Source organism: Ananas comosus, linkage group 6 (genome assembly GCF_001540865.1).
Source record: "Ananas comosus cultivar F153 linkage group 6, ASM154086v1, whole genome shotgun sequence".
NCBI classification, from domain to species: domain Eukaryota; kingdom Viridiplantae; phylum Streptophyta; class Magnoliopsida; order Poales; family Bromeliaceae; genus Ananas; species Ananas comosus.
This window is the reverse complement of record NC_033626.1, coordinates 8,078,563-8,102,444: the sequence shown is the minus strand read 5'-3', so window position 1 is coordinate 8,102,444 and position 23,882 is coordinate 8,078,563.

Below are 23,882 nucleotides of genomic sequence, written 5' to 3'. Positions count from 1 at the left end.
TCGATTGGGGACTAGTGAAGGAAATCTACTCAGAGCATAGGGTAAAGGTTGAATCGTGGATTCGTATATCACCTTATACTCGAACTTTTTCTTAGTGGATTGTTATCGCGTGTTTGGTCCCATAGATTTTTTACTCCTAGTTGGAGTTTTCCCATGTTAAATCTCGGTGTGATGGATTTTATTTTTCACATTTGTTTTTATTACATCGAGATTTGCATTTTTGGCCTATATACATTTTCACCCCCTCTAGGTATTAACATAATCTATTAGATCCTTGGGATCTCCATAACTTACACATCTGCATATCACACCCCAGCTATGAGCCATTGACCATCCAAAAGATTCTAGGTATCACTTCCTCCCACACCAATCCATCCTTTCACCCATTATATGACTACTCAATTCATGTTTTCACACACTAACAATAATATGATGGAATTGTCAACAATATTTCTCTTTGCCTTTTTTGATATTACACATAACAATTGTGCATACATTGGGATATTCTAAATCACACTGAACAAAATGTCATAGGAATTAGAAAACTAAGCTATTTTTGAACCATGCCTTTTGAGAGAGAAGAAAGCCTCTCTTTGCTTATGGTTTATTCTAGTTTCTTTTCCCTGCATCACGCCCACCAACAGCACACACACAAAAAACACGAGGCATGAAGGTCCAATGCACATTCTGCAATGAAACTTTTTGTTGGTGGGATCAGTGGAGTTAGGTTTATATTCCTAGGAGAGCAGGTCAATGAGTCCAATCCTGTCCGCTTGCACAAAAAAGAAGAAAAATATTTAACTAAAATAAGATGGTTTATCTAATGTTGTCTTATACTTACATATTACCTTCTTAGTTCCCTGGCTTCGGACAGTTGGGTAGACGTTAATCTCATGAAAATCTGTGAAACAGGACAACAGCAGGAAGGTCCAATGCACATTTTGCAATGAAACTTTTTGTTGGTGGGATTAGTGGAATTAGGTTTATATTCCTAGGAGAGCAGGTCAACGAGTCCAATCATGTCCACTAGCTCCCAAAAAGCTTGCACTGTATTGGAGAATGCACTGAAGAGGACACATGAGTTGGAGGCTAAGATCAAAAGGTAAAGAATTTCAGGTTTCTGGATTCCACCACCAAGTTCTTCTAGTTCTGCTTCATAGACTAAGGCTATTGGTCACAATGCGCATTATACATGACACAGGTCAAAGAATAGTAAAGAAAAGGAAGTAGGCAAAGTAATTAAAAAGTGCATTATCATTTATCAATGATAACTTTGCATATGATTCACTAGGTCCAAAATACTTTTGCATTTTGCAAAAGCTCATAAGCAGCAGTCGATATTGATAGTGACTATAAGAAGGGCAAAAGAGCATACCTCTTGAGTTGTATTAACGAATATATATAGTACAAGAGATTGTCTTACTATAGTGACAATGACTACTATAGTAAGAGTATAACTAGGATTACATACTATATAATCCTATTCTATAGAAGGCAATAATACACAGTATCCTAATATAGATAAAATATATCGTAATATCCCCCAGCAAGCTAAGCATCCGGTGGTCGGATGCGAAGATTGAGCCGCAATATCGAAAACCGAGAGGATGACAAAGGCTTGGTGAAAATATCGGCAAGTTGCTTGTCAGAAGGAATATGAATTAAGGCCAAATCACCAGACTGAACTTTTTCCCGCAAGAACTGATGGTCAAGTTCAATGTGCTTCGTGCGAGCATAGAGAACAGGATTGGCCGCAAGGTAGGTGGTGCTGAGATTATCGCAATAAATACTGATAGAGCGCCATAAGAAAACACGAAGGTCACAAAGGAAACGACGAATCCAGACTGTCTCAGCAAGTGTGTAGGCTACAGCACGATACTCTGCTTCAGAACTAGAACGAGAAATGGTGGGTTGTTTCTTAGCGGACCAGGAGATAAGATTTGGCCCGAGAAAAATGCAATATCCAGAAGTAGAGCGACGTGTATCCGAGCAACCAGCCCAATCAGCATCAGCAAAGACCACAAGAGAAGGATTGTCGCAGTGAGAGATAGAAAGGCCATAAGACAGCGTCCCCCGAATATAACGCAGAATACACTTGACCGCTTGCATGTGCGGTTCATAAGGTGCATGGAGATACTGGGCAATAGAGTTGACGGCATATGAGATGTCCAGTCTGGTGAAAGTGAGATACTGGAGAGCACCAACTATCTGACGATAAGTGTATGGATCCTCAAGAAGATGCCCCTCATGGAAAGAGAGACGAGATGTTGGCGAAAGAAGAGTAGAAACGGACTTACTGTCAAGAAAACTATGTCGCTGAAGCAGTTGATGCGCATATTTTTGTTGAGATAGATGAAGACCAGAGGGGGAGCGATGAACCTCAATACCCAAAAAATAATGCAGCGGTCCGAGATCCTTCATGGCAAATTCGCGTTGTAAAGTGACGATAAGAGCATCGAGAAGAGATGAGGAACTGCCGTTGACAATAATATCATCAACATACAAGAGGAGAACAAGAGTGCCAGAGGAGGAATGACAAACAAATATCGAGGGATCAGCAGTGCTGCCAACAAAACCAATCTCAGAAAGAAAGGAAGTGAAGCGCTGAAACCAAGCCCGAGGAGCTTGTTTGAGACCATATATCGCTTTGCGTGGAAGGCAAACGTGACTAGGAAGTGAAAGATGCACAAAGCCAGGTGGTTGTTTCATATAAACCTCCTCAGAGAGAGTGCCATGAAGAAAGGCATTCTTCACATCAAGTTGTCGGAGAGACCATCCAGAGGAGAGAGCGCCCGAAATAACAGTATGAATAGTGGTCGACTTGACAACCGGAGAAAAAGTCTCATCAAAATCAATGCCTTGTTGTTGTTTGTAACCCTGAGCCACTAGTCGAGCTTTGAGACGCTCAAGAGAGCCATCCGCCTTCTGTTTGACTTTGTAGACCCAATTACAGCCAATAAGATTGACAGAAGAAGGAGCAGGAACAAGCTCCCAAGTATCATTGGTGAGTAATGCATCAAATTCTTCAGCCATGGCAACACGCCAACCTGCATCCTGAAAAGCTTCATGAAAAATGGTAGGCTCAGTAGGAAGATGTAGTATGTGTAGAAGCTAGGAAGGAGATAGATCCGGCAAAATTCTTAGTCATAGATCGAGTAAGCATAGAGTGTGTTCGGATTGGTAAAGAAGGCTCAGCAGGCTGAGGTGAAGGTGGCCTGTCAGATGTGGAAGGCGTTAACTCAACAGAAGAAGGTGAAGCTGTAGCAGCAGTAGGTCGGAGGGTGTGTCGTCTGTTATAGACTCGGAGTTCAGGTGGACCAGCAACAATGGCAGCATGTTCATCACTAACCTGTGTGGCATCAGGATTCAAGGTGGAAGGAAAAGTCGATACAGTCTCAGACGGTGAAACAGATGCATTTGAACCAATGTCCGTAGAAGGGCGTGTGAAGGAAAAACTAGAGATGGCATCAATAGAGGAAAGACTTTCGCCCAATAAGGGAGGATTAGAAAGAAAATGTTGAAACATTTGAAAATTTAAGGTAGTGGGGGAAGGTGAGGACGAAAATTTAGACAGACAAGAGTAAGGAAAAATAGTTTCAACAAAAGTAACATGGCGAGAAATAAACATCAGAATGAACAATATGAAAAGGAAAAGCAGACTGAGATTCCGAATCATGAAATGAGAGTTTAACATGTTTTCCCATATTACAAGTATTGCAGACAGATAATTTCAGTGCAGAATCAGAAACAATTTTATTGTTTTTAATAAATGTAGAAAGAACAGGAAAACTAGGATGGCCTAACCGTCTATGCTAGACATCTCCACTAAACCTAGATGCAACAAGAGCTAGTTGTTGCTTATTCCCTACACTTGCAAGTTTAGAAGAAATTGGATAAAGTGATGTTCCCGAGCTAGGACATCGAAGAAGCTCCTTCCCTGTTTCCTTGTCCTTCACAGAAAAACCAGTAGAGTCAAATTCAAAAAGAGAATTATTATCTTGACAGAATTTACGCACTGAAAGTAAATTTCTCTTAATAGCAGGAACAACAAGAATATTTTTAAGAGCAAAAGAGTTAGAAGATGTATTCAATTGAGTTTCACCTGTCTGAGTAATATCAAGTAAATTTCCATTACCAACAAGAATTTTTTCATGCCCACTATAAGGTTTAGAAGATGAGAGAATACCAGAGTTTGCGGTCATATGATTTGATGCTCCGGAATCCGGATACCAGACCTCCTCACCGAGTTCGTGAAGGTTCATAGCAGCAAAGGTCTGAGGAACTTCATCAGCAGCGAAAGAATGATTGAAGCGTTGTTTGCACTGAAGAGCAGAATGATTGAACTATCCACATATCTGACATTGTATGCTAGACTTCGGAATATACGGTTGTTGATTTGGAATGTAAGATTGTTGAGGATAATTGGGTTGAGACTGTGGGTAGATTCCAGGAGATCCACGACCATAGTGTCTACCATGCTGTCCTCGGCCTCCACGATATCTACCTCCACAGCCTCCATGATTACCACGTCCACGATTGGCATAAAGAGCTTCACCGTCAATAGTGGGAATAATAGAGAACGTAGTCACACTAGTACGACGCTGGACTTCTGTTTCTTCTTGCATCAAGAGTGGACGAAGTTGTTCAAAAGTTGGCTTATTTCTGTGTGTTAGAGCACTAACAAAACCTCGATATTCCTCTGGTAGCCCTAGAAGAACAGTCATGACCAAATTATGGTCTGACTCGACTTCACCAATCGCCTGAAGAGCATTACCAATCGTCTTGATCTTTTGCATGTAATCACTCATGCTCATTGAGCCTTTCTTGATGCTCCGCAATTCAAACTTTAGAGAAAAAGCCGTGGAAGCAGTCTTATCAAGAAAATATGCCTCAATAATTCTCCAAGCATCATATACAGTTTTAGGTGAGCTAGAAACAACCATATGTAATATGCTAAGAGATAAAGTGGCATTAATCCATGAAAGTATAGTAGTATCGTCTTTTTTCCAACTTACATATTCAGGATTTATAACCACCTTCTTATCAGCAGTATCGATAGTCTGAGAAGGCACAACACTAGTTCCTTCCACATATGTTGTAACACCAAAACTTTCTAGAACATTAAGAAAGACTTGTTTCCACACAAGATATGTGGAATCGGTGAGTTCTAGTGGTATGAGAGTTTTGATGTTAACAATTGGCAAATTTGAGGTAGAAGAAGACATGTTTACCACCTGATTTCTACCACACGAGAGAGGAACGACTTATCACCAAATAAGATCGACCACACCAAGGAAAGAACCGAGCGATACGAGCAACCAACAGTACGATAGTCCAAGTGGTACCGGAGGAGCAAAGAGGAACCACAAAAAGGCTGAAAATACTGTAGCAGAGGCACTGTAGCACTACCAGTACTGTAGCCTCAGTACTGTAGCGATGATACTATAGTAGTACTGTAGCGATAGTACTGTAGCAGTACCAGGGAGATAGAAAACCAAAAGAAAAGACACCTATGAAAAAAGGTGAGACTTATGGTGGATGGTGACTATGGATCGATATTCCCACATTAGGGTTCCCGCTCTGATACCATATAAGAAGGGCAAAAGAGCATACCCTCTTGAGTTGTATTAACGAATATATATAGTACAAGAGATTGTCTTACTATAGTAACAATGACTACTATAGTAAGAGTATAATTAGGATTACATACTATATAATCCTACTCTATAGAAGGCAATAATATACAGTATCCTAATATAGATAAATATATCGTAATAGCAACCCACCAAACAGATAAAGTAGGAAGTACAAAGATACATAAATTAAAACTGGATAAAGCATGTACATGCAATATGGCAAACATTTTTGAAACAAATCAGAGGTGCTATAATATCAAATACAATGAGGGATTCAAGATATCGGCCATATTTAATTTTATTAACAATTTAGCTGGCTTTCCTAGAAGTGCCATTGTTCTAAAATCACTTTGTATAATTAGGAACAAAAAGGACGCACAATATGTCTTCAACTTTATAGTTCTTGTCATCAATGTAAAGGCCCAAAAAAACCATCCAGTTTGTTACCAAAAATACATCAAAATAGGATAGATATTTCGTAAGTCAATAGTGATACTCTTTGAATCAATCTTATGTGTAAAAAGTTTAATACTCTCAATTTTGTCTCTCCTGTTTAGAGAATAGTAATGCAAAATTTAGTACACATAAGAGTGTGCTAGACGCCTAGATGCTATGAGACATATGAATGGATACAAGATAAAATGACCAAAGCAAGTAAATTTGCAATAAACCACATATAACCTTAAAGGAAAGAAGGAATAGCCATGCTTGATACAACGGGATCATCTTTGAGAAGCCGGAATAGAACTACTATGTGCAAAGGAGCCTATCGTAAGGTACCAAAGCTGGTTGATGGTGAAAGTTCTACTTCATGACATACTTATCATGAATTGCATAAAGAAAAGAAAACAACATAAAAGGAACTCAAGAAAGATCGTCGTAATATATTTATTGATAAAATTGAAAATCGTTAAAGATGGACCAAATGTGTGAATTGTCATTTACATGTTGCATGTGCACATTTAAATCCAGATTTAATTTACAATGGGCATGAGAAAATGGATCCAACAGTGAAAATGGAAATGGAAAAGATGATTAAGTGAATGTTGCAATCACACGATGAAAGAGTAAAAATTATTAGCAGAGCTCAAAAATTATCACTCATTAGATTCAAACAAATTTACTGTATATGACAATTGATTATCTCATAAGCCTTATACAAGTAGAAATCTTCTATTTAGCTATTTTAAAGCATGCAACAGTAGATGATATAGTTTGCATATAAATTGAAATAATTTAGGGGTAAATATAGGATGGTTTCGCCCTAACTTCTACAAAGTTTGATTGAGCCAACCTACAATTCTTCAGGTATGCAAAGGTTATCAGAATGTTTCTCAGACTAGATATACAAAGAAGATAAACTAATCAGAGCCTAAATATCTACAAGATTTGGTGTTTCAAGAGTACTGTAGCAAAGAGGGAGAAGTTGATTCTAAACCAATTTGTGACAAAATATGATGCATATCAAGGTGCTTTTGAAAACTTGATCGAAGATTGCAAAACATCGATGCTGAAAATGATAAGTTAGAATGACTATGCATTTACTCTAGATGACCACCTTTTCAGGGAGAGATGACCACCTTTTCAGGGAGAGCTAATACTTAATGTTGGGTATTTGGGATTGACACTGCTTCACATCCAAAAGCGAAAAGAAAGCTATCTCTAAATTCAACTTAAATGTGGAATTGCTCTTCATTTTCTCAACAGCAAAGAAAAGTAGGACCAAGTTTACAAGCTTAACATCCTAGGCCTGAAGAAGTTACATGATAGGATCTACTTTTTACCCATACAGCCTAACCAGACAAGAAAAACATGGAGATGAAAATGAAAGACAGAGATGGGTTTTTCTCATTTTTGGTATAGCATGTCTCTCACTAGAAGGTCCAGTAAATGGGCTAATAGCTCAGTAGTATAATGCACCCTTAGTAACATATTGTACCATTTAATTTATGACAACTTAAGAATATTCCTTAGTTTGTCTTTTCCCACTTGGCAATGGACTAACTTGCCTAATCAGTATGGAATATGTAAGAAATTAGAGAGATACCAAACTTTATCGATAATTTCAAGGTCAACAACAGCTATACAAAACTTCATCAATAATTTCAAGGTCAACAACTATCCTCTTGTGAAATCTTCCACCGTGCCCAACACCTGACCTAAAGTGTCCTTCCTATAATTATCATCCACTCTACCATTCTCTTCTCATACCCTAGCTTAAATTCTCCATCTTGTACACCATAACCGTGAAGGTCTTTCAGTGCTCCTATACAAACCAACCAAGTTCATAGGATACTTGAATTTGGTCACTAGAAAAGGCTTAGAAAACATATCCGTGAGATTGTTTGTAGTGCTTAGGGATGTCAACGGGTCAGATTCCGGGTGGGTTTTCAAAAAGCCGAACCCAAACCCAACTATCAAAACCAAAACCCGACCCCAAACCATTAGGTTTTGAAATCCATAACCAAAACCAAACTCAACAAAAAAGCCAAAACCGGAAAATCAAATCCGAATGTAATAATTTCTTTTTACCAAATTTTAAAGCATATCATACTCAAATCTAAATTATCAAAGTACAAATTTAAATTTCGCTAGATTATATAACATAAAATCGGTTCTGTTTGGTGAGGGCTCAGGTCAGGAATAGATAAAAGCCATACCCGAACCCAAATCTGTTTTTTCTTTATTTTTATACCTGTAACCTAAACCATACCTGTTTAGCATCAGTAAAACCTAACCGATCATGTCTGGGTTCGGGCAAAATCTTGAGTATCTGCATCCATTGACATCTCTAGTGCTAATCTTCTTCTTCCCCAGCAATGCCTTTTCCAACTTGTTGCATCAAGAAAGGCATCCATCTTAACTTGCCATAGAGCGAAACCAATGTGTAGAGTACTGGACCTTGCCAAATAGACAAGGTTAAAGTATAAGTTGCTAATCAGCTTGTCCTTGCAAGGACTGAGTGAATTGGAGAAGTTTTGACGCGAAAATGATGTGAAAATGAATTCAAAAATCACATCTTAGTTCTTGAAGAACTGAAACATAAATATTGGATAGTTTTGGACTTCTTTGCATTTTGTGCAAGTTAGTGGAATTCCACTAATGCAACAGGTTGTGCTTATCCCTTTTCACCTGAGGGACTTGAGAGGGAAGGAGAAAGAAGAGAAGAGAAAGAGAAAGGAGAAGGAGAGAGAAAAGGGATTTTGAGGTTTCAAATCAATTCGACGAGCGGATCGAAATGCACGCGCGCGCTATGTTTGCAACGTGAGTATATGGCCGTTTGAATATACTTCTCCTTCTCCTTCCTTTTCCCTTAACACTCTTTCTCTCTCTCTCTCTCTCCCTATATATTATTTTTTTATTTCATTTTTGCTGTTGCTTAGCAGCAGCAGCAGCAGCAGCCAGTTGCTGCTGGCTTAGTTACTTGTGATCTTTTGATCATCATATAGACTAGCCTGCATAACCACATTGAGCTTAACAGGGTTACTTGCTATTGACTCGGTAAGGATCACTCCCCTCGAGTGCCGCTCTGAAGGCTAGCCAACGATAGCAGAGACGGTAGCCTAAGTGTCGCCGTCACACCTGCGGAAATGTGGCCGTGCACTAGGCAGGCGCAGGCTTGACCGGACCTATGAGTCGGTCGTTACGATTGGGTATATTATTGCATTTGTTTATCAGTATCAATATTGATGCATGATTCAGTCGTTCTTTTCTGTTCATTACTTGTGTAGATGCATAATAAAAACCAAAAATTTATTACTCATATTATGCTCTGTAGATCAGTTTATAGTAGCTTAGTTGTTCTTTACCTGACCTAATAGGAAGGTCGTGGTTGTCGCCGACTGTACCTACTGGAAACTACTGGTTAGTAATTCTCACGCCCTATTGTGGTTTACTTTTCAGAGACATGTGCACCATCCGCTGACCTCAATATGTTACTCGTTTCTGTTGTCATTTATGTTCTATTGGACGCTTCGTGTGTGCAAGGTTGTGTACACACGGCGGTCTGTTGTCGTCCTCGTGCATTTTCGCTGCGGAATCGGGGCGTGACATGCTAGCACAATCAAACTTCCCAATCTCAAACTTTGTCGACATCATGACTTACCCAAACAATTAGCCAAGCTCTAACTAGCAATTTCGAGCAACAAAAGCCCAAAAACCATATTTCTTTGAGTACAAAACCAAAGAGATTCATGAAAGAGAGAAGAAAAATAAAACACGCAAATATCTTATGTGGTTCAAACACTGGCCAACGTCCACAGGTAAGATGAGATGAAGCTTTTATTATCACCGAAGGTGGAGTACAAAAATGTTTCTCTCTCAAAACCCTAGCCCCAAAAATATATCCAATGCTCTCTCACATCTGCCACGCAAATCCATGAAATATCGTGTATACTTATGTAGGTGGCTAAATTCCAACAAGGATACTTTTGATTTAGAACTAAGAAAAATTCTGGTTCAACAAAAACCTACTAAGACTGCAAATAATCTTAGCTTAACTTAATCGGTCTACCATATGAGAACAGGGTGTGAAAAATTTGCAGTACAAGAACTTGGGATATCTAACAAATCTCTACCTCTGCTTGAATCCTGTCTTCCCAACCTAATCCCAAAAAACACAAATGTATTCTCTAATCTGCCACACAAATAAACGGAATAAGCGATATATTTATATAAGTGGCTAAATCCCAACAAGAGTGGAAATAATCCTTATAATGCTAGTTTAATTAAGTGGGTCGACATCTCTCAAAAAAAAATAATAATAAGTGGGTCAACCAAATAAGCATAGGTTAAGAAAACAACATATACTCAACAATATATTACTGGCTGACAATTAAACCAACGAATAGGTTTGTATGCCTCAAACTAGGCATTTCGCAATACAAAACGGATGAAATTCATAGACCAGGACAGGAACCGCTGAGATCTACGCAAAAGAAAATTGAAAATTTTCATGCAGAATAATCAGATTACGAAATATCAACATCTCTACGTCCAATTAACTGGAACCGATTCAATATCCCTGACAACTAACGAGCAAACTTTAATTTCCTATTTCCTATTTTCCTTAAAGAAAAGAAACTTCCATACAAAATTCTAAAGACCAAACCAGCGAACAAGAAAAGAATCAGGAAAGCTTTCAGAAAGAGAGGAATAATTCATTTAGAATCAAAAATTGAGATAAGAAGATCATCAAAGGCTGACGCAAATTAACGATGATTTACTTCCGATTGGGAACAGCAGATCAAAATAAAATACATTAGAAAAACTTGTACCATTCTCGACGTACGCCATTGTCGGATCCGAGTAGTCTCCGCGTAGTCGTCGGCGCAGAACGGAATCGATCTGCAAAGCGAATTTGCGGACCCCTATAAAAGGACTTTTTTTTATAAACTAACCCTCCAAAAATGTAAAATTTACAAAATGACGCTGTGAAAACTTTATTTGAAAAATTAACCATCATTCCGTCACGTAGGCGCCACATCAGTAATTTTTATAAATACGGTGAATGATTTACTGTAACACACTGGACCTTTACAAATAGCGAGATTCGAGTATTTGATTTGTGTTCTGAACTTTTTCACACGTTGTGGAGGGTCGTTGACAGTGTTCCGACCTATGGTTCGAGTCCCAAGAATTGAGGTTTAAAACTTGGCACCAAACCCCAAAAAGTTGGATTATTGGTGTGCTCTCGGATAGCCTTCAGCAGGCTATGTATCGGTACATGGTTGATGGCTGTACCGGTACGGGGTGATGGTTGTACCGGTACGCGGGACCGTGTACCGGTACACAAGCAGCTTCTCAGCCAACCCGAGATTCGGATTTGGCATTTTCGTAGGATGTGTACCGGTACACTACCCCGTGTACCGGTACGCAGTGCAGTGCGTAGACTACTTGAACTGCAGGGGTGTTTTTGCTATTATAGCAACACTATATGTGTACCCACGCCCCTTAGGGCTCTCTTTGAGCCTTGCACCAGCAGAGAATAGGTAGGGGAGCCTCTCTCTTTCCCTCTTTGGATTTGATCTCCTTTTAGCTTGGATTTTGGTGGATTGATCTCTCCCTTTTTCCTCTTTGTGCATCTCCACCATGGTTGAAGCTTGGAGCTTGAATGTCACACCTCGCCCCGAAACCACTACCAATTTGGCACGATTCGGCCGCGGCGACGGACTGCCGAACGGACAGCACCTCCCCTGTCCGCCCAAGGCTCAACAACAGGAATGTGTACAAGAATTTACCCAGGACTTTAAATTCTAAACATACACAATCAACGAGGGCACAAATAGTGCCAACAACAAGAAGAGCAAGTAATTCACAAGATATACGAGTGAAATAAAGAGAGTACTTTACTAACTATTACAATAGTTGCATTCTCTACATTTACATCATTTTCCAAAATGAATACATTTGATCCTCAAAATACATAGCTCTCCAACCTCAACTACATGAATCTCTCTCAATACATAGGTGTACTAATGCAAAAGGAAAGCTACTATACTACCACGGCCTCACTGATCGGGCGCGATGCCCTTGCCGCGGTCCTCTCTCTGCAGCCCTGAACCTACCACTGGAAATAGAGTGGGGTGAGAACTATCTTCCATAGTTCCCAGTGGGGTCGGCCGCCGACTCTGCCGATCTCCCCACTAGGTCCAAGTGGGCACAAGTAACAACAGATAGATAGATAGATATGTATCTAAAAGCTGTAAATGCGATAGTAGAAAAAACTATGCTACTATGCCCATAATCATAAGTATGAATGCATGCATCATAAGATAAAGGTTTGCTATCATGCTACAAATTCGATCTATGTTCGAATGGGTATGTTCAATGACATTTATTAACCTTTAACCTTTCATTTACCCAATCTGTGGCGAGGCCCTAGGGCTCACCCATAACTCATCTTTCAATAACAAAGTTGGGAGGGAGCTCCAAGTGCACCCAAGCCCGGGACCGTCTGCGGACCTCCATGTGGTCCGGACCTCCAAGTGGTCCTAGTCGCGCGACACTCCGGAGTACTCGACGACAATCCCCTCCATGTGGGGATCGGATGGCTATGCCACCCTAACGCAGATTGTGAGCTAAATCTATCCTCTCCATGTGAGGATACACTGTAACTAGGTTCAACACCCAATCCAATCCTCTCCAAGTAAGGAGGCTCTACAACTAGAGTCAATAATCCAATCGAATCCTCTCCAAGTGAGGACGCCCTACACTAGGGTCAATGACTATCGCGGAATCATCGGTTCCCGACATTCATGCAATGCTATTTAGTTTTCTAAATTCATTGTTCACAAGGCATTTTCTAAGGGATCCACCTATCCCTAGGTCCATCGACCTCTAGTGTTATTTACACTACATTAATGCCACTCGTCATCATTTATCATTCGGATGCCACTCGTGTTCTTTAACACTATCCACTACTTCCTATGTCATCAATACCCCCATCAGGTTCATCTCTTTTCTTTCGCACTATAGGATTCACGTCTCGACCCAATCCTCACCTATCTAAATTACCAAGAGTTCTAAGTACACTAGGTTATCAATTAGAAAGTATAAGGAATGGAGCTACTATGCAATCCTACAATGCAACATGAAGAGATGAGATTAAATGCAATCTAAGACATAGAAAGGAGTTCGAAAGTTTCGGATGACACCCCCCACCTTTTACCAACGTAGAGGCTCTAGAAACGCTCCCCGGCGAGCTTTGCGAAAAGGCTTTAGCCCTCCTTGGTCCAAGGTAACGCCGAAACGACCGCAATTCGCCGATTGCTCTAAGCCCACTCGACGAATCGCGAAATCGACTTCGCCCCCGCGTCTGGGCACCTATCGATGAGGTTTACAAGGCCTCAAATGAGATCAATCTCATACTTTACAAAATGCCCCCATTTGGAGTCCTAGGTTGCACATATAGCAATCCCACTCATAAAACCCTAGATTCATGGGATTGATCTACTTAGAAGCATGCTTGGGGTCCATTTAACCGATTCCCAAGCATAAAAACCCAAAAACCCTAAGTTTACAAAGCTAGGGTTTAGTAGCCTACCTCAAGAGCTACACCAATGGGAAGAGGAGAGGGAGATGGAGGTGCTCAAAGCCTTCCTCTTGATCTCCTTCTTCTTCTCCTTCCTTATCTTCCTCTTCTTTTCCTTCCTCTCCTTCTTGTTCTTCTTCTCCTTCTTTTCCTTTCTAGAGAGAGAGAGGGAGCAAGAGAGAAATGAGAGTAAGGGATAGAGAGAAAGTGAGAGGGTGTGAGGGAGAGAGAGGGCTCAGCCCACTCTAATAAATGCCATTTTGCATTTAGACCCCTCAACTTTTCATCCATTGCACAGCCTTCACTGGGCAGTTTTCGCGCAGAGGGACCGGTCCCTGGTCCGGGAGACCGGTCCCCGAGAGCTCTCCCTGCAGTCTGGGGACTTTTCGCGTTCGGGAACCGGTCTTTCCCCGGGAGACCGGTCCTCGGGAGACCGGTCCCCGAGAGCTTGATTTTTCAGGACTTAGCTAATTTTTGGCAATTCTCGCTGGGACCACGTTCGGGAACCGATCCCTCCCTGCCAGGGACCGGTTGCATTACGCAACCCTGCTACACCCAGCCAGGGGAACCGGTCTCTCACCTCCAGAGACCGGTCCCCGAGAGTAATCTTAGCCCAATGATGCAGTTTGCACCATTTGCTCTCGCGGACTCAACTCCAAAGCACTTTTTGTGTTTTGGGCATTCTTAACTCCCACAAAGGGTATTCTCTCGACAATCAGTCGATCCTGGACGAAGTACAATCCTCGGATTTCGAGAATTCACTTCCTTACATTGAACTTGAGGCTTGTTTGAGGGAAGATTCTTGGACCTAGAGGACTTTGAGCTTGGTTTGAAGCTTCTTAGAGGTTTGTAGCTTATCCTCCTCCTCTAGATTTTAGTTTTGATGCTTTGAACTAGATGAAACCCTAGATTTGGATACTAGGGTTGGAATTTGGGGATTTGTGATTTGTGGGCTTTAGAACCCACTTGATGGGTTTAGAACCTTCGTGTAGGTTGGATTGGAAGGGCTCTTACTCCTGTTTGGAGATCGAAAGAGCACCCTTCGCATTCGGTGAGTTTTTAGCCTTGTGTTGAGTCGGTTAATGTTTGATCGCATTGATGTTCGTTTGCTTCTTTGGCCTCACTTTTTGATGCTTCTAGGATACTAGAAGGCTAGGGGCACCTTCGTTGGAGCAAACGAAGGGTTTCGAGGAGGCCGGTGGGTTTGGCTTCATGAAAACGGGGCAAAATGGCCTCTATGTATTCTATACTTGTCGTAACGTCAATTTGATTGCATATTCATGTTAAATAGAATTTATGCGAATTTTAGAACCTTTAAAATGCATGCCTTATGTATCATAAAATTTTCACTTTATGTAGTAGGGTATTCGGGGCTTTTAGCATGCATGTGAGAAGTGGTTCTTTTGCGAGTTGGGTACTTGTCTCGTACGATGAAAATGATTAGAAATATGCATTCATGATCATAATTATCAGGCTTGGACATAAAGACCAAAAGTGTCATAAAGGGGCACTTGGCATTGAAACTACTAAATGGGACATAGTAATAGGCTATGGACATCTTTTATTTTCCATATTGTAGACATGATGACATAGAGATAAGCCATTGAGATATGTGACATATATTCCATGTTTTTAGACATGAGGACTTGGTACTTGAGACAGATCTTTCGCTTGCTTGCCATTGTGCTCATTCGCACATGCTTGTGAGGGTCGCTCCCTACAAGCCGGCACTCCGGAGATAGCCATTGCGACATATGCTCGCTCGTGCAGGATTGGGCGCCGAAATGAGATGCCGTGGGGGAGGCTCATTCCTAGAGTGGGGATGTTGACTACCACGGGGCCATTAGGCATGGCGCAGGCCAGACAGCCTACGGGTGGGTCTTACATGATTGGAACTTAGTGACAGAACATGCCATTTTGGACTTTGACTAGAATAGTAAACAATGACATTTTACTATCTACATTGTGGACATTCCGTTGGTTGCATATTCATGCTTATACATGCTAGTCACATTTATGTACATTCATGTTATAGTAGCTTTATTAATTACGAAAATTCATGCTGAGTTGAGACATTATGGTATAGTAAGTACTTATGTTTAGTTGTTGCTATTCCTTTTGATTATACTCGTACTTACCCTCTTTTGTTCAGTTTTGGGCCTAGTGGCGCATTTCACTGAAGTCAGTAATTGCCCACTGGAAACTATTTTTAATAGTTCTCACGCCCCCGTTTCTATGGTTTTATTTCAAAGCCCTCTACACCGGTGGAGGCACGGGACCGCGGCAAGGGGATCGCTTAGCTAGCTAGCAAGGGGCGTTTCTTTTGCATTTTGGTAGTTCACTCTCCTTTTGTTGAGTTGAGAGAGAGAGAGTTATGTTAGTACCTTGTATAGAGAGACCACCTATGTATCTGGTTTAGCATTTGTACTTTGAATGTTTATTGTACTACTTCCTATTTCTACCTAGTGGATTTAGCTCTATGTTCATTTCGGTTATTGTAGCATCTAGATATACTTGCTCTGATACTACTAAATGTTCTCTTTATCTTGTTTTATTTATCGTTTTATTTTAGACGCCTTATATGTTTTAGACGTATGGCGGGTCTGGGCACGTGCCGGGTAGGCTTCCGCTGGGTCCCGGGGCGTGACATTCACCGTCTTTGTAATTTTCCTGCGAAAGCAGTGAATGATTCTGTAACACACTGGATCTTTGCAAATTGCGAGGTTCGAGTGTTTGATTAGTATTCCGAGTTTTTCCAAATATTATGGAGGGTCATTGACGGTGTTTCGACCTATGGCTCATATCCCAAGAATTATAGTATTTAAAGTAGCGCTAAGGTCACCAAAGCGATGGACTTAGGCTGCTCTCGGGTTGCAGTTTGCTGGGCTGTGTACCGGTACACCTTGATGGTTGTACCGGTACAGAAAGTGTACCGGTGACAACTCGATGGTTGTACCGGTACAAATGGGTTTTTCTGCCAACCCGAGCTTTGGGTTTGCGCGTACTGCAGGTTTGTACCAGTACACTTTCCCATGTACCGGTACACATTGCAGACTGCAGTCTGCTCAGACTGGAAGGGTGTTTTTGCAATTGTGGCCTATCTATTTGTACCCTACGCCTTCTCTCTTGTTCCCTGAGCTTAGACTAGCGGGGAATAAGGTGAGAGAGCTCTTCCACTCTCCATCTTTGATTTTTCTTCTCTTTTTCTTTGATTTTTAGAGGATTGATCTCCTATTTTGCTTCTTTTGGCTTTTGGGTGATCTTTTCACCATTGGAGAAGCATTGGAGAAGGGATTGGAGCTTGCTTTAGGGAAGGACCTCAACTTCGGTAGATCTTGAGCCTTGTTTGGAGCTTTTAGAGAGGTTAGTTGCTTACTCCTTCTCTTTTGATTATGATTTTCATGATTTTTTAGTTGTAACCCTAGAAATGGAGATTTAGGGTTGTAAATGGGGATTTTTGATTAGAGGCTTTTGAAGCCCAATTGATCTTATTAGAACCTTTGTTTAGGTTGGATTAGTGGGCCTCTAACTCCCTTTTGGAGATCGAGGGAGGTTTCTTCGCTTTCGGTGAGTTTTCTTCACCTTTGATTGGATTGCTTAATGTTTGAGCAATGGGTTGTTCGTAACATTCGTGTAACCCTCCTTCCCTTACCTTTAGGGTGCTAGGTGTCACGCCCCGGGACCCGGCATAGGCCCTCCCAGTGCCCGTCATATACCTGCACATATAAGGCGTCTACAAGAATAGAGATATGAAGGTAAGAAGAAGTAAGACAACTAGAGATATCAGAGCAACCAGCAGCTAAAATACTAACAACAAGTGGAGAGAAAAGAAGCTAATCCACTAATATAAAACATAAAGTAAATACATCATCAGTCTCAAAATACAAAATGGGTGGTCTCTATACATGGTATAACTCTCAACCTCTCCAAAATAAAATCAATGAGAGGTAGACCACCTATCGATACGTCCCCCGCAAAAGTGCTAGCTCGAGGCGATGCCCTTTCCGCGGTACCTAGCCTCGCCCGGCGTGGAAGGCTCTGAAAGAAAACAAGAAACAGGGGGCGTGAGAACTATAATTTATAGTTCCCAGTGGGCAATTCTGACCTCAGCACAATGCACCACTAGGCCCAAAAGAGTAAGGTAGGAACGAAAAGCAACAGAAATAACTGCAGGTATGAAAGCATGTATAAATGCTAAACTACTATGCCATAAACAATATGATGTCAATATGTTGTACATTCATTCTATCATGATCAAGTATGTCCAATACATATCTAGTATGATCCCACACGGCAAGCAAGTATACTATAATGCAATGAGTGATATTACTAAGTATACTACATATCTCAAATGTCCACAAGTATGCACTAAGCATGTCAAGGTAATCCAACTACTACACCCTATCTAGTAGTGATTATCATTTATGGATTGTTGTCATTGTTCAATCTTGTTTTAGGACCTACAGAAGTGTAGTCCAGCTTGTGCCACCTAAGTGCCGGTGGTAGCTCCAACATTCCCACTCTAGGAATGAGTCTATCCCTCTCGACCCCGTAGGTTCCTCGATACCGCACGAGCGAACATAAGTCGCATAGGCCAACTCCGGAGTGCCGGCTTGTAGGGAGCGACCCTCACAAGCATGTGCAAATAAGCACAAATGGCAAGCAAGCATAGTCATCGTCTCAAGTACTCAATCATCATATCTCTAACATGGTAATATCCACTAGCAACCCAACGGTCTAGTTCTATGTCACAAGGTGAAGTTCCAACTTTCACTAAGTCTAGTGCCTCTTTATAACACCATAACATTGCTATATCTAAGTATGTTCCAATTCCCATGCCTCTTTATGGCATTATTACAAGGTTCACATATAACCCAAACTCAATGTCGGTTTATGACATTAGCTCACTAATTTACATGATTTTCAAGTCTCAAGCCTCTTTATGACTTAATGTATTCTCATAATTCCAAACAAGGTTTATGTCCAAGGCATAATACATTTATCATGTCTACTATATGAAGCATGATTCTAAGTCCCAATTAGAATGCTAAACACATGCATAAGTGTCACGCCCCGGGACCGATGCCAATTTGGCCCGACCCGAGCACGACAAATAGACGCCGAACGGACAGAGTTTCCCCTATCCGCCCAAGGCTCATCACACGTACATTTTCATCATTAGAGAAAAGCACTAGCGGAAACATACACAAACAGCTTACACGAGGGTAAGCAATAGCCATAAGTGAAAGAAAGGAAAACTAAACATTCACAAGTAATATGATTCATTTTAGATCATATACATTACATCCATCTTTTACATTTAAGATTCTTTGCTGTTCTTACATAATCTCATCATTTCTTTCTTACAACACATTTACCTCAAAATAAGCTTTACATTCTTTCTTTACATCACAAATCATCAAATACAAAAGATGATAAAAGGGTGTCTACTAACAAAATGTAAACCCAACTCTGGTGGCCTCTGACTAAGGCGCGATACCTTTACCTCGGTCGCTCGCCGGCTCGCTCGGTCCCGGCTCTGTGGAAATAGTGGGGTGAGAACTACAACAAAGTTCCCAGTGGGTTCGGCCTCAATATCACCGACTTTCCCACTAGGACTAACTCAGGCATAATAGAAAGGATAAGCTGAAATATGGTAACCAATCTATAACATGATGCTAATATGCCTGAACAAAAGCAAGGAATATGCTCAACATTAATAGATGCAGATTATGCATGTTCTTTAGTTCTTTTCACTTTACTCTTTGTTCTTTATTCTTTGTTCTTTGCTCTTTAATCATTAAGGCTAACCCGGGGGTTTCGCCACATTAACTTGCTTCACGTTAAGTCCATCATCGCAGGAACTCACCAGCTAGGACCGTCCTTACGGGTCTACTCCAACCCGGATGCATAACTCCGGAGCGCATCGCCCGAGGGGGAGCGACCGCCCTCGAGCACGGAACTCAATAGCAAGTATGATCATATCCTTAACTCAAAGGATTATAAGTTCAATCTTGACTTTACACTAGCTCTAGTGTTCTTTACATCACTTTATGTTGCAAACTCATGCAATCACATTCTTTACATTCTCATTACTCTTGCTAACTCTAGCAATCATTGTTCTTTGCATTTCTTTTACTTTTGCTAACTCTAGCATTCTTGTTCTTATTGCCCACTTTACTTTAGCTTTACTCGTCGTCATTTTCATCATTCTTTACATCACTTTAATTCTTTACATCACACTAACTCTAGTGTCATTTCACATTAGCTTTATCGAATGCCACTCGATCTATGTCATTGTGCCACTCTGTTCTTTTGCTCACTTTGGGTGCTCACTTTTCTCTCATGCATACATATAGGGTTTTAACTTTCATAAGGTTCTTAACCATCACATTATGCAAGTTGTACTCACAATCATGCATCATTACATTCCTTTCATTACTTTACCCTAAAATGCATGCAACAATGCATATAACATATGCTCAAAGAATGACACATTAGGCATAGAGAGAATTTCAATGAGTTTGAGAAGCACCACCCACCTCGTAGGCTTCCAAAGGTGCTCCGATGATTTTTCTTGGGATTTTTAGATGCTTCGTTCTTTACCTGCGGCAAAACGAACCCTTATTAGGCCATTTTGCCCATAACCTTTCATACACTTTTCGAAATGCTATTCCGAGCGCACCAACGCGTCGGAAATACCCCCAATTAGGTTTTTAGAGGGTCAATTGCACTTAGCAATCCTCATGAGCAAAAGCCCCAATTTGGTGCCCTAGCTCCAACACATGTATCAAACCTAGGGTTTGATCTCAAAGAGAAGCAAAAGTAGCTTCATTACACTCTAATTAGTCCATAAGAACCATTCTTAACTCACTCCAAACCCTAGTTTGGATTTCACCATTAGAGGTGGGTTGAAGCTCACCTTGAGCTCAACCATGGACTTGATCTCTAAAGAAGCAAAAGAAAGCTTCAAAACTCTTCAAATATCCCTTTAAAACTCATTTCTAGGTTATTCAAAACTCATTCTAGGGTTTTTCTACAATATAGATCAAAGCTTACCTTGTAAGCTTTCCTTTCTTGCCCTAGAGAGGAAGAAGATGAGGCTCCTTTGCTCCTTGATCTTCTTCTTCACTTTCTTCTCCTTCTTTTCCTTCTTTTCTTCCTTTCTTCTTCTTCTCCTTTGTCTTCTAGAGAGAGAGAGGGAGAGAAGAGAGTGTGAGAGGGTGAGAAATGAGAGAAAAACCCCTCAGCCCCCCTAACATAGCTCAATGGGTTGCCAAAATGCAAATAAACCCCTCAACTTTCACTTTAATACACTGCCCGAACTGGGCATTCCGCGCAGGCAGAGACCGGTCTCCCCGAGCAGGGACCGGTTCCCGAACGTCCACCCTGCGCAGCCAGAGCTGCTGCGCGCAGTGCAACCGGTCTCTCCTTATGGGACCGGTCTCTGGGGGACCGGTCTCTCAGGCAGAGACCGGTTCCCGAGAGCTATCCTTCCAGGACTTAGCCGATTTTTCGGCTGTCTCATTTCATACGTGTTCGGGGACCGGTCTCTCCCTTTAGGGACCGGTCCCCGAGAGCTGAAAATCTGCAGTTTTGCAGAATTGATTCTTTAGCTCTCGAAAACCTTCCACAACTCACTTTCGATCATTTTAGCACCTTCGGACTTTCCGAAGTGTACCGTCCTCGCACTTTGGTCAATTTGACTAAAGTTCGATATTTATTTTCCGAATTTTCGGTATATTACAATAAGTCTCACATGCAAGCTCTCTACTACATAGATGTAATATACCAAAAATTTGAAAAATAAGTATCGAACTTTAGTCAAGTTGACCAAAGTACGAGGTTAGTACATTTCGAAAAGTTCGAAGGCGTTAAAATGAGTAAAAGTGCATTGTTGGGGATCTTCGAGAGCTGGAGAATCAAAATATGCAACTACAGTTTTTGAGCTCTCGGGGACCGGTCCCTGGTGGGAGAGACCGATCCCCGTACGCGTGAAATCTGAGAAGTGGAAAAATCGGCTAAGTCCCACGAGAGCAGCTCTCGGGAACCGGTCCCTGCGGTGAGAGACCAGTCCCTGGGAGATCGGTCCCTCAGGGTGAGACCGGACCCCTTTTGCGAGGCTATGGGGAGTGCTCTCAGGGACCGGTCCCTTGCTATAGAGAGACCGGTCCCCGTATGCGAAAATGGCCCAGTTTGGGCTGTACATCGAGATGAAAGTTGAGGGGCTTATTTGCAATTATGCAACCCATGGGTTATGTATGAGGGGTTATGAAGTATTTCCTCTCATTTTCTCTCGCCCTCACACCCTCTCATCTCTCTCTCTCTCTAGAAGACAACAAGGAAAAGAAGAGAGAAAGAAAAAGAAGGAGAAAGAAGAAGACAAAGGTGGAGAAGAAGACCAAGAGTGGAGCAACTCCTTCTTCTTCCTCTTTGGAGCATAGAAGGGAAAGCTTTGAGGTAAGCTTTGATCCCTTTCATGGTAAAACACTAGAATGAGAACCAAATGACCTAAAAATGATTTTAGTATAACCTTTTGAGTATTTGAAGCTTTCTTTTGCTTCCTTAAGAGATCAAAACCATGGATTGGGTATATGTGGTGAAGCTTAGAGGTGAGCTTCAACCTCTCTTATGGTGGAACCCAAACTAGGATTTTGATAGAGCTAAGAATGGTTTTAATGGGATCTCTCGAGTAGATTAAGCTCTTTTTTGCTTCCTAATGAGATCAAATCCTAGGTTTTGTATATGTGTTCGAGCTAGGGCACCCAAATTGGGGCTTTCGCTTGTGAGGGTTTCAAAGTGAAATTGATCCTCTAGAAATCTAATTGGAGACCAAACGAACGCGTTGGTGCGCTCGGTATAACGTTACGAAAAGTCTATAGAAAGATACGGGCAAAATGGCCTAAGATGGCTTCGTTTTGCCGCAGGTAGCGAACTAGGCGGCTAAAAATTCCGAGAAATTCACCGTAGCACCTAAGTAAGCCTACAAGGTGGGTGGTGCTATCCAAACTTGTTGGAATTCCCTTTATGTCTAATGTGTCACTTCTTGAGCATACATATATAATTGTTGCATGCATAGTAGGGTAATGAGATTAGGAATATGTGAATGTTTGCATTTTGTGAGTTCAAGTGCATCATGAGATGGTTGAGAACCAGTGAGAATGTTATAACCCTCTATGTGCATGTAAAAAGAGATAAGAACTTAGTGAAGTTAAAGAACAAGTGACATATGATATGAGGACAATGAAATGTTGAGAATGAAAGCTAAAGTTAGCATGACGTATGACGTAAAGAACACTAGAGCTAATGTGTGTGGCATCAAGAGAATAAATGTGTGGCATTAAAGAATGATAATTGCTAGAGTTAGCAACAAAATATGGCATAAAGAACACTAGAGTTAGTGTAGTGACATGGTCAAGTAAAGAATGCATAGAACATGAGATTGAGACACGATGACATACAACCTTAGAGCTAAGGGTTATTTGTGTATAATTCCTTAGAGTTAAGGAATGGATTGAACTTGACATCGTTTGAGTTAAGGATTTGATCATACTCGCTATAAGTCCTTGCTCAAGGGCGGTAGCTCCCCCTTGGGTGATGCACTCCGGAGTTTGTCATCACAGGGTTGAGTTACTCAGAGGACGGTCCTAGCGGGAGGAAGCTGAGGGCCCGCGATCATGGATTTTGAGTTGGTGAGTTAATGAGGCGATACCCCCGGGCTAGCCGTGAGATTGAACGAAAAAACAAAGATCAAAGAATAAAGAAGAAAGAACTTGCATATTGCATGAGTTTTATATTGAGCATCCTTATTGCTATATTATTCAGGCATATTAGTATCATGTGTATAGTTTGGTTACTATCTTTCAGCTTATCCTTTCTATTATGCCTGAGTTAGACCTAGTGGGAAAGTCGGTGAGATTGGGACCGAACCCACTGGAAACTTCGTTGTAGTTCTCACCCCACTATTTCCACAGAGCCGGGACCGAGTGAGCCGGCGAGCGACCGCAGTAAAGGTATCGCGCCATAGACAGTGGCTACCCGAGTCAGGTTCACATTTTGTTAGTAGTCTACCATGTATCTTCTTTTGTATTTGAAGATGTTTATGTATAAAGCAAATGAGAGAAAAGAATGTAATGTTTCATTTTGAGCAAATGTGATGTAAAAAGAGATGATGCAAAGAATGTATAAGTTGAATGAACTGTATATGATCAAAT